We start from the raw sequence: 13,533 nt of genomic DNA on the forward strand, positions 1-13,533 counted from the left end.
ACAGAAAACCGCATATTTCGATGCAAAACGATGATTTCTCGCCGATTTTCGTTGTTTTCTGGCTTGAATTCGCAAAGAAGAGCACGAAATCTACAAAATCATCAATTTTTACCAAGATTCTACGGCTGAATTGCAAGAAAACAGCAGAATTCTGCACGAAATCATCAAAATTCTTACAGAAAACCGCATATTTCGATGCAAAACGACGATTTCTCGCCGATTTTCGTTGTTTTCTGGCTTGAATTCGCAAAAAAGAGCACGAAATCTACAAAATCATGACTTTTTACCAAGATTCAACGGCTGAATTGCAAGAAAACAGCAGACTTCTGCACGAAATCATCAAAATTCTTAGAGAAAACTGCATATTTCGATGCAAAACAACGATTTCTCGCCAATTTTCGTTGTTTTCTATCTTGAATTCGTCAAGAAGAGCACGAAATCTACAAAATCATGAATTTTTACCAAGATTCAACGGCTGAGTTGCAAGAAAACAGCAGAATTCTGCACGAAATCGTCAAAATTCTTAGAGAAAACCGCATATTTCGATGCAAAACGACGATTTCTCGCCAATTTTCGTTGTTTTCTGGCTTGAATTCGCAAAGAAGAGCACGAAATCTACAAAATCATCACTTTTTACCAAGATTCAACGGCTGATTTGCAAGAAAACAGCAGAATTCTGCACGAAATCATCAAAATTCTTAGAGAAAACCGCATATTTCGATGCAAAACGATTATTTCTCGCCGATTTTCGTTGTTTTCTGGCTTGAATTCGCAAAGAAGAGCACGAAATCTACAAAATCATGACTTTTTACCAAGATTCAACAGCTGAATTGCAAGAAAACAGCAGAATTCTGCACGAAATCATCAAAATTCTTACAGAAAACCGCATATTTCGATGCAAAACGACGATTTCTCGCCGATTTTCGTTGTTTTCTGGCATGAATTTGCAAAGAAGAGCACGAAATCTACAAAATCATGACTTTTTACCAAGATTCAACGGCTGAATTGCAAGAAAACGGCAGAATTCTGCACGAAATCATCAAAATTCTTAGAGAAAACCGCATATTTCGATGCAAAACGACGATTTCTCGCTGATTTTCGTTGTTTTCTATCTTGAATTCGCAAAGAAGTGCACGGAATCTACAAAATCATGACTTTTTACCAAGATTCAACGGCTGAATTGCAAGAAAACAGCAGAATTCTGCACGAAATCATCAAAATTCTTACAGAAAACCGCATATTTCGATGCAAAACGACGATTTCTCGCCGATTTTCGTTGTTTTCTGGCTTGAATTCGCCAAGAAGAGCACGAAATCTACAAAATCATGACTTTTTACCTAGATTCAACGGCTGAATTGCAAGAAAACAGCAGAATTCTGCACGAAATCATCAAAATTCTTACAGAAAACCGCATATTTCGATGCAAAAGGACGATTTCTCGCCGATTTTCGTTGTTTTCTGGCTTGAATTCGCAAAGAAGAGCACGAAATCTACAAAATCATGACTTTTTACCAAGATTCAACGGCTGAATTGCAAGAAAACAGCAGAATTCTGCACGAAATCATCAAAATTCTTACAGAAAACCGCATTTTTCGATGCAAAACGACGATGTCTCGCCGATTTTTGTTGTTTTCTGGCTTGAATTCGCAAAGAAGAGCACGAAATCTACAAAATCATGACTTTTTACCTAGATTCAACGGCTGAATTGCAAGAAAACGGCAGAATTCTGCACGAAATCATCAAAATTCTTACAGAAAACCGCATATTTCGATGCAAAACGACGATTTCACGCCGATTTTCGTTGTTTTCTGGCTTGAATTCGCAAAGAAGAGCACGAAATCTACAAAATCATGACTTTTTACCAAGATTCAACGGCTAAATTGCAAGAAAACAGCAGAATTCTGCACGAAATCATCAAAATTCTTAGAGAAAACTGCATATTTCGATGCAAAACAACGATTTCTCGCCGATTTTCGTTGTTTTCTATCTTGAATTCGCCAAGAAGAGCACGAAATCTACAAAATCATGACTTTTTACCTAGATTCAACGGCTGAATTGCAAGAAAACAGCAGAATTCTGCACGAAATCATCAAAATTCTTACAGAAAACCGCATATTTCGATGCAAAACGACGATTTCTCGCCGATTTTCGTTGTTTTCTGGCTTGAATTCGCAAAGAAGAGCACGAAATCTACAAAATCATGACTTTTTACCAAGATTCAACGGCTGAATTGCAAGAAAACAGCAGAATTCTGCACGAAATCATCAAAATTCTTACAGAAAACCGCATATTTCGATGCAAAACGATGATTTCTCGCCGATTTTCGTTGTTTTCTGGCATGAATTCGCAAAGAAGAGCACGAAATTTACAAAATCATGACTTTTTACCAAGATTCAACGGCTGAATTGCAAGAAAACAGCAGAATTCTGCACGAAATCATCAAAATTCTTTGAGAAAACCGCATATTTCGATGCAAAACGACGATTTCTCGCTGATTTTCGTTGTTTTCTATCTTGAATTCGCAAAGAAGAGCACGAAATCTACAAAATCATGACTTTTTACCAAGATTCAACGGCTGAATTGCAAGAAAACAGCAGAATTCTGCACGAAATCGTCAAAATTCTTAGAGAAAACCGCATATTTCGTTGCAAAACGACGATTTCTCGCCTATTTTCGTTGTTTTCTGGCTTGAATTCGCAAAGAAGAGCACGAAATCTACAAAATCATCACTTATTACCAAGATTCAACGGCTGAATTGCAAGAAAACAGCAGAATTCTGCACGAAATCATCAAAATTCTTACAGAAAACCGCATATTTCGATGCAAAACGACGATTTCTCGCCGATTTTCGTTGTTTTCTGGCTTGAATTCGCAAAAAAGAGCACGAAATCTACAAAATCATGACTTTTTACCAAGATTCAACGGCTGAATTGCAAGAAAACAGCAGAATTCTGCACGAAATCATCAAAATTCTTAGAGAAAACTGCATATTTCGATGCAAAACAACGATTTCTCGCCGATTTTCGTTGTTTTCTATCTTGAATTCGCCAAGAAGAGCACGAAATCTACAAAATCATGACTTTTTACCTAGATTCAACGGCTGAATTGCAAGAAAACAGCAGAATTCTGCACGAAATCATCAAAATTCTTACAGAAAATCGCATATTTCGATGCAAAACGATGATTTCTCGCCGATTTTCATTGTTTCCTGGCATGAATTCGCAAAGAAGAGCACGAAATCTACAAAATCATGACTTTTTACCAAGATTCAACGGCTGAATTGCAAGAAAACAGCAGAATTCTGCACGAAATCATCAAAATTCTTAGAGAAAACCGCATATTTCGATGCAAAACGACGATTTCTCGCCGATTTTCGTTGTTTTCTGGCTTGAATTCGCAAAGAAGAGCACGAAATCTACAAAATCATGACTTTTTACCAAGATTCAACGGTTGAATTGCAAGAAAACAGCAGAATTCTGCACGAAATCATCAAAATTCTTAGAGAAAACCGCATATTTCGATGCAAAACGATTATATCTCGCCGATTTTCGTTGTTTTCGGGCTTGAATTCACAAAGAAGAGCACGAAATCTACAAAATCATGACTTTTTACCAAGATTCAACGGCTGAATTGCAAGAAAACAGCAGAATTCTGCACGAAGTCATCAAAATTCTTACAGAAAACCGCATATTTCGATGCAAAACGACGATTTCTCGCCGATTTTCGTTGTTTTCTGGCTTGAATTCGCAAAGAAAAGCACGAAATCTACAAAATCATGACTTTTTACCAAGATTCAACGGCTGAATTGCAAGAAAACAGCAGAATTCTGCACGAAATCATCAAAATTCTTAGAGAAAACCGCAAATTTCGAGGCAAAACAACGATTTCTCGCCGATTTTCGTTGTTTTCTATCTTGAATTCGCCAAGAAGAGCACGAAATCTACAAAATCATGACTTTTTACCAAGATTCAACGGCTGAATTGCAAGAAAACAGCAGAATTCTGCACGAAATCATCAAAATTCTTACAGAAAACCGCATATTTCGATGCAAAACAACGATTTGTCGCCGATTTTCGTTGTTTTCTGGCATGAATTTGCAAAGAAGAGCACGAATTCTACAAAATCATGACTTTTTACCAAGATTCAACAGCTGAATTGCAAGAAAACAGCAGAATTCTGCACGAAATCATCAAAATTCTTAGAGAAAACCGCATATTTCGATGCAAAACAACGATTTCTCGCCGATTTTCGTTGTTTTCTATCTTGAATTCGCCACGAAGAGCACGAAATCTACAAAATCATGACTTTTTACCAAGATTCAACAGCTGAATTGCAAGAAAACAGCAGAATTCTGCACGAAATCATCAAAATTCTTACAGAAAACCGCATATTTCGATGCAAAACGACGATTTCTCGCCGATTTTCGTTGTTTTCTGGCTTGAATTCGCAAAGAAAAGCACGAAATCTACAAAATCATGACTTTTTACCAAGATTCAACGGCTGAATTGCAAGAAAACAGCAGAATTCTGCACGAAATCATCAAAATTCTTAGAGAAAACCGCAAATTTCGAGGCAAAACAACGATTTCTCGCCGATTTTCGTTGTTTTCTATCTTGAATTCGCCAAGAAGAGCACGAAATCTACAAAATCATGACTTTTTACCAAGATTCAACGGCTGAATTGCAAGAAAACAGCAGAATTCTGCACGAAATCATCAAAATTCTTACAGAAAACCGCATATTTCGATGCAAAACAACGATTTCTCGCCGATTTTCATTGTTTTCTGGCATGAATTCGCAAAGAAGAGCACGAAATCTACAAAATCATGACTTATTACCAAGATTCAACGGCTGAATTGCAAGAAAACAGCAGAATTCTGCACGAAATCGTCAAAATTCTTAGAGAAAACCGCATATTTCGATGCAAAACGACGATTTCTCGCCGATTTTCGTTGTTTTCTGGCTTGAATTCGCAAAGAAGAGCACGAAATCTACAAAATCATCACTTTTTACCAAGGTTCAACGGCTGGATTGCAAGAAAACAGCAGAATTCTGCACGAAATCATCAAAATTCTTAGAGAAAGCCGCATATTTCGATGCAAAACGACGATTTCTCGCTGATTTTCGTTGTTTTCTATCTTGAATTCGCAAAGAAGAGCCCGAAATCTACAAAATCATGACTTTTTACCAAGATTCAACGGCTGAATTGCAAGAAAACAGCAGAATTCTGCACGAAATCATCAAAATTCTTACAGAAAACCGCATATTACAATGCAAAACGACGAATTCTCGCCGATTTTCGTTGTTTTCTGGCTTGAATTCGCAAAGAAGAGCACGAAATCCACAAAATCATGACTTTTTACCAAGATTCAACGGCTGAATTGCAAGAAAACAGCAGAATTCTGCACGAAATCATCAAAATTCTTACAGAAAACCGCATATTTCGATGCAAAACGGCGATTTCTCGCCGATTTTCGTTGTTTTCTGGCATGAATTCGCAAAGAAGAGCACGAAATCTACAAAATCATGACTTTTTACCAAGATTCAACGGCTGAATTGCAAGAAAACAGCAGAATTCTGAACGAAATCATCAAAATTCTTAGAGAAAACCGCATATTTCGATGGAAAACGACGATTTCAGGCTGATTTTCGTTGTTTTCTATCTTGAATTCGCAAAGAAGAGCACGAAATCTACAAAATCATGACTATTTACCAAGATTCAACGGCTGAATTGCAAGAAAACAGCAGAATTCTGCACGAAATCGTCAAAATTCTTAGAGAAAACCGCATATTTCGATGCAAAACGACGATTTCTCGCCGATTTTCGTTGTTTTCTATCTTGAATTCGCCAAGAAGAGCATGAAATCTACAAAATCATGACTTTTTACCAAGATTAAACGGCTGAATTGCAAGAAAACAGCAGAATTCTGCACGAAATCGTCAAAATTCTTACAAAAAACCGCATATTTCGATGCAAAACGACGATTTCTCGCCGATTTTCGTTGTTTTCTGGCTTGAATTCGCAAAGAAAAGCACGAAATCTACAAAATCATCACTTTTTACCAAGATTCAACGGCTGAATTGCAAGAAAACAGCAGAATTCTGCACGAAATCATCAAAATTCTTACAGAAAACCGCATATTACAATGCAAAACGACGAATTCTCGCCGATTTTCGTTGTTTTCTGGCTTGAATTCGCAAAGAAGAGCACGAAATCCACAAAATCATGACTTTTTACCAAGATTCAACGGCTGAATTGCAAGAAAACAGCAGAATTCTGCACGAAATCATCAAAATTCTTACAGAAAACCGCATATTTCGATGCAAAACGGCGATTTCTCGCCGATTTTCGTTGTTTTCTGGCATGAATTCGCAAAGAAGAGCACGAAATCTACAAAATCATGACTTTTTACCAAGATTCAACGGCTGAATTGCAAGAAAACAGCAGAATTCTGCACGAAATCATCAAAATTCTTACAGAAAACCGCATATTTCGATGCAAAACGACGATTTCTCGCCGATTTCCGTTGTTTTCTGGCTTGAATTCGCAAAGAAGAGAACGAAATCTACAAAATCATGACTTTTTACCAAGATTCAACGGCTGAATTGCAAGAAAACAGCAGAATTCTGCACAAAATCATCAAAATTCTTACAGAAAACCGCATATTTCGATGCAAAACGACGATTTCTCGCCGATTTTCGTTGTTTTCTGGCTTGAATTCGCAAAGAAGAGCACGAAATCTACAAAATCATCACTTTTTACCAAGATTCAACGGCTGAATTGCATGAAAACAGCAGAATTCTGCACGAAATCATCAAAATTCTTAGAGAAAACTGCATATTACGATGCAAAACAACGATTTCTTGCCGATTTTCGTTGTTTTCTATCTTGAATTCGCCAAGAAGAGCATGAAATCTACAAAATCATGACTTTTTACCAAGATTAAACGGCTGAATTGCAAGAAAACAGCAGAATTCTGCACGAAATCGTCAAAATTCTTACAAAAAACCGCATATTTCGATGCAAAACGACGATTTCTCGCCGATTTTCGTTGTTTTCTGGCTTGAATTCGCAAAGAAAAGCACGAAATCTACAAAATCATCACTTTTTACCAAGATTCAACGGCTGAATTGCAAGAAAACAGCAGAATTCTGCACGAAATCATCAAAATTCTTACAGAAAACCGCATATTTCGATGCAAAACAACGATTTCTCGCCGATTTTCGTTGTTTTCTATCTTGAATTCGCCAAGAAGAGCACGAAATCTACAAAATCATGACTTTTTACCTAGATTCAACGGCTGAATTGCAAGAAAACAGCAGAATTCTGCACGAAATCATCAAAATTCTTACAGAAAACCGCATATTTCGATGCAAAACGACGATTTCTCGCCGATTTCCGTTGTTTTCTGGCTTGAATTCGCAAAGAAGAGAACGAAATCTACAAAATCATGACTTTTTACCAAGATTCAACGGCTGAATTGCAAGAAAACAGCAGAATTCTGCACAAAATCATCAAAATTCTTACAGAAAACCGCATATTTCGATGCAAAACGACGATTTCTCGCCGATTTTCGTTGTTTTCTGGCTTGAATTCGCAAAGAAGAGCACGAAATCTACAAAATCATCACTTTTTACCAAGATTCAACGGCTGAATTGCATGAAAACAGCAGAATTCTGCACGAAATCATCAAAATTCTTAGAGAAAACTGCATATTACGATGCAAAACAACGATTTCTTGCCGATTTTCGTTGTTTTCTATCTTGAATTCGCAAAGAAGAGCCCGAAATCTACAAAATCATGACTTTTTACCAAAATTCAACGGCTGAATTGCAAGAAAACAGCAGAATTCTGCACGAAATCATTAAAATTCTTACAGAAAACCGCATATTTCGATGCAAAACGACGATTTCTCGCCGATTTTCGTTGTTTTCTGGCTTGAATTCGCAAAGAAGAGCACGAAATCTACAAAATCATGACTTTTTACCAAGATTCAACTGCTGAATCGCAAGAAAACAGCAGAATTCTGCACGAAATCATCAAAATTCTTAGAGAAAACCGCATAATTCGAAGCAAAACAACGATTTCTCGCCGATTTTCGTTGTTTTCTATCTTGAATTCGCCAAGAAGAGCATGAAATCTACAAAATCATGACTTTTTACCAAGATTAAACGGCTGAATTGCAAGAAAACAGCAGAATTCTGCACGAAATCGTCAAAATTCTTACAGAAAACCGCATATTTCGATGCAAAACGACGATTTCTCGCCGATTTTCGTTGTTTTCTGGCTTGAATTCGCAAAGAAGAGCACGAAATCTACAAAATCATGACTTTTTACCAAGATTCAACAGCTGAATTGCAAGAAAACAGCAGAATTCTGCACGAAATTATCAAAATTCTTAGAGAAAACCGCATATTTCGATGCAAAACAACGATTTCTCGCCGATTTTCGTTGTTTTCTATCTTGAATTCGCCAAGAAGAGCACGAAATCTACAAAATCATGACTTTTTACCAAAATTCAACGGCTGAATTGCAAGAAAACAGCAGAATTCTGCACGAAATCATCAAAATTCTTACAGAAAACCGCATATTTCGATGCAAAACGACGATTTCTCGCCGATTTTCGTTGTTTTCTGGCTTGAATTCGCAAAGAAAAGCACGAAATCTACAAAATCATGACTTTTTACCAAGATTCAACGGCTGAATTGCAAGAAAACAGCAGAATTCTGCACGAAATCATCAAAATTCTTAGAGAAAACCGCATATTTCGAGGCAAAACAACGATTTCTCGCCGATTTTCGTTGTTTTCTATCTTGAATTCGCCAAGAAGAGCCCGAAATCTACAAAATCATGACTTTTTACCAAGATTCAACGGCTGAATTGCAAGAAAACAGCAGAATTCTGCACGAAATCATCAAAATTCTTACAGAAAACCGCATATTTCGATGCAAAACAACGATTTCTCGCCGATTTTCGTTGTTTTCTGGCATGAATTCGCAAAGAAGAGCACGAAATCTACAAAATCATGACTTTTTACCAAGATTCAACGGCTGAATTGCAAGAAAACAGCAGAATTCTGCACGAAATCGTCAAAATTCTTAGAGAAAACCGCATAGTTCGATGCAAAACGACGATTTCTCGCCGATTTTCGTTGTTTTCTGGCTTGAATTCGCAAAGAAGAGCACGAAATCTACAAAATCATCACTTTTTACCAAGGTTCAACGGCTGGATTGCAAGAAAACAGCAGAATTCTGCACGAAATCATCAAAATTCTTAGAGAAAACCGCATATTTCGATGCAAAACGACGATTTCTCGCTGATTTTCGTTGTTTTCTATCTTGAATTCGCAAAGAAGAGCCCGAAATCTACAAAATCATGACTTTTTACCAAGATTCAACGGCTGAATTGCAAGAAAACAGCAGAATTCTGCACGAAATCATCAAAATTCTTACAGAAAACCGCATATTACAATGCAAAACGACGATTTCTCGCCGATTTTCGTTGTTTTCTGGCATGAATTCGCAAAGAAGAGCACGAAATTTACAAAATCATGACTTTTTACCAAGGTTCAACGGCTGAATTGCAAGAAAACAGCAGAATTCTGCACGAAATCATCAAAATTCTTAGAGAAAACCGCAAATTTCGATGGAAAACGACGATTTCAGGCTGATTTTCGTTGTTTTCTATCTTGAATTCGCAAAGAAGAGCACGAAATCTACAAAATCATGACTATTTACCAAGATTCAACGGCTGAATTGCAAGAAAACAGCAGAATTCTGCACGAAATCGTCAAAATTCTTAGAGAAAACCGCATATTTCGATGCAAAACGACGATTTCTCGCCGATTTTCGTTGTTTTCTGGCTTGAATTCGCAAAGAAGAGCACGAAATTTACAAAATCATGACTTTTTACCAAGATTCAACAGCTGAATTGCAAGAAAACAGCAGAATTCTGCACGAAATTATCAAAATTCTTAGAGAAAACCGCATATTTCGATGCAAAACAACGATTTCTCGCCGATTTTCGTTGTTTTCTATCTTGAATTCGCCAAGAAGAGCACGAAATCTACAAAATCATGACTTTTTACCAAGATTCAACGGCTGAATTGCAAGAAAACAGCAGAATTCTGCACGAAATCGTCAAAATTCTTAGAGAAAACCGCATATTTCGATGCAAAACGACGATTTCTCGCCGATTTTCGTTGTTTTCTATCTTGAATTCGCAAAGAAGAGCACGAAATCTACAAAATCATCACTTTTTACCAAGGTTCAACGGCTGGATTGCAAGAAAACAGCAGAATTCTGCACGAAATCATCAAAATTCTTAGAGAAAACCGCATATTTCGATGCAAAACGACGATTTCTCGCTGATTTTCGTTGTTTTCTATCTTGAATTCGCAAAGAAGAGCCCGAAATCTACAAAATCATGACTTTTTACCAAGATTCAACGGCTGAATTGCAAGAAAACAGCAGAATTCTGCACGAAATCATCAAAATTCTTACAGAAAACCGCATATTACAATGCAAAACGACGATTTCTCGCCGATTTTCGTTGTTTTCTGGCATGAATTCGCAAAGAAGAGCACGAAATTTCCAAAATCATGACTTTTTACCAAGGTTGAACGGCTGAATTGCAAGAAAACAGCAGAATTCTGCACGAAATCATCAAAATTCTTAGAGAAAACCGCAAATTTCGATGGAAAACGACGATTTCAGGCTGATTTTCGGTGTTTTCTATCTTGAATTCGCAAAGAAGAGCACGAAATCTACAAAATCAAGACTATTTACCAAGATTCAACGGCTGAATTGCAAGAAAACAGCAGAATTCTGCACGAAATCGTCAAAATTCTTAGAGAAAACCGCATATTTCGATGCAAAACGACGATTTCTCGCCGATTTTCGTTGTTTTCTGGCTTGAATTCGCAAAGAAGAGCACGAAATCTACAAAATCATGACTTTTTACCAAGATTCAACAGCTGAATTGCAAGAAAACAGCAGAATTCTGCACGAAATTATCAAAATTCTTAGAGAAAACCGCATATTTCGATGCAAAACAACGATTTCTCGCCGATTTTCGTTGTTTTCTATCTTGAATTCGCCAAGAAGAGTACGAAATCTACAAAATCATGACTTTTTACCAAGATTCAACGGCTGAATTGCAAGAAAACAGCAGAATTCTGCACGAAATCATCAAAATTCTTACAGAAAACCGCATATTTCAATGCAAAACGACGATTTCTCGCCGATTTTCGTTGTTTTCTGGCTTGAATTCGCAAAGAAGAGCACGAAACCTACAAAATCATGACTTTTTACCAAGATTCAACGGCTGAATTGCAAGAAAACAGCAGAATTCTGCACGAAATCATCAAAATTCTTAGAGAAAACCGCATATTTCGATGCAAAACGACGATTTCTCGCTGATTTTCGCTGTTTTCTATCTTGAATTCGCAAAGAAGAGCACGAAATCTACAAAATCATGACTTTTTACCAAGATTCAACGGCTGAATTGCAAGAAAACAGCAGAATTCTGCACGAAATCGTCAAAATTCTTAGAGAAAACCGCATATTTCGATGCAAAACGACGATTTCTCGCCGATTTTCGTTGTTTTCTGGCTTGAATTCGCAAAGAAGAGCACGAAATCTACAAAATCATGACTTTTTACCAAGATTCAACGGCTGAATTGCAAGAAAACAGCAGAATTCTGCACGAAATTATCAAAATTCTTAGAGAAAACCGCATATTTCGATGCAAAACGACGATTTCTCGCTGATTTTCGTTGTTTTCTATCTTGAATTCGCAAAGAAGAGCCCGAAATCTACAAAATCATGACTTTTTACCAAGATTCAACGGCTGAATTGCAAGAAAACAGCAGAATTCTGCACGAAATCATCAAAATTCTTACAGAAAACCGCATATTTCAATGCAAAACGACGATTTCTCGCCGATTTTCGTTGTTTTCTGGCTTGAATTCGCAAAGAAGAGCACGAAACCTACAAAATCATGACTTTTTACCAAGATTCAACGGCTGAATTGCAAGAAAACAGCAGAATTCTGCACGAAATCATCAAAATTCTTAGAGAAAACCGCATATTTCGATGCAAAACAACGATTTCTCGCCGATTTTTGTTGTTTTCCATCTTGAATTCACCAAGAAGAGCACGAAATTTACAAAATCATGATTTTTTACCAAGATTCAACAGCTGAATTGCAAGAAAACAGCAGAATTCTGCACGAAATCATCAAAATTCTTACAGAAAACCGCATATTTCGATGCAAAACAACGATTTCTCGCCGATTTTCGTTGTTTTCTGGCATGAATTCGCAAAGAAGAGCACGAAATCTACAAAATCATGACTTTTTACCAAGATTCAACGGCTGAATTGCAAGAAAACAGCAGCATTCTGCACGAAATCATCAAAATTCTTACAGAAAGCCGCATATTTCGATGCAAAACGGCGATTTCTCGCCGATTTTCGTTGTTTTCTGGCATGAATTCGCAAAGAAGAGCACGATATCTACAAAATCATGACTTTTTACCAAAAATCAACGGCTGAATTGCAAGAAAACAGCAGAATTCTGCACGAAATCATCAAAATTCTTAGAGAAAACCGCATATTTCGATGGAAAACGACGATTTCAGGCTGATTTTCGTTGTTTTCTATCTTGAATTCGCAAAGAAGAGCACGAAATCTACAAAATCATGACTATTTACCAAGATTCAACGGCTGAATTGCAAGAAAACAGCAGAATTCTGCACGAAATCGTCAAAATTCTTAGAGAAAACCGCATATTTCGATGCAAAACGACGATTTCTCGCCGATTTTCGTTGTTTTCTGGCTTGAATTCGCAAAGAAGAGCACGAAATCTACAAAATCATGACTTTTTACCAAGATTCAACGGCTGAATTGCAAGAAAACAGCAGAATTCTGCACGAAATCATCAAAATTCTTACAGAAAACCGCATATTTCGATGCAAAACGACGATTTCTCGCTGATTTTCGTTGTTTTCTATCTTGAATTCGCAAAGTAGAGCACGAAATCTACAAAATCATGACTTTTTACGAAGATTCAACTGCTGAATTGCAAGAAAACAGCAGAATTCTGCACGAAATCATCAAAATTCTTACAGAAAACTGTATTTTTCAATGCAAAACAACGATTTCTCGCCGATTTTCGTTGTTTTCTATCTTGAATTCGTCAAGAAGAGCACGAAATCTACAAAATCATGACTTTTTACCTAGATTCAACGGCTGAATTGCAAGAAAACAGCAGAATTCTGCACGAAATCATCAAAATTCTTACAGAAAACCGCATATTTCGATGCAAAACAACGATTTCTCGCCGATTTTCGTTGTTTTCTATCTTGAATTCGCCAAGAAGAGCACAAAATCTACAAAATCATGACTTTTTACCTAGATTCAACGGCTGAATTGCAAGAAAACAGCAGAATTCTGCACGAAATCATCAAAATTCTTACAGAAAACCGCATATTTCGATGCAAAACGACGATTTCTCGCCGATTTTCGTTGTTTT

This window comes from Gnatocerus cornutus, unplaced genomic scaffold (genome assembly GCF_029298725.1).
Source record: "Gnatocerus cornutus isolate USDA-ARS CGAHR unplaced genomic scaffold, icGnaCorn1.1 ctg00000036.1, whole genome shotgun sequence".
NCBI classification, from domain to species: domain Eukaryota; kingdom Metazoa; phylum Arthropoda; class Insecta; order Coleoptera; family Tenebrionidae; genus Gnatocerus; species Gnatocerus cornutus.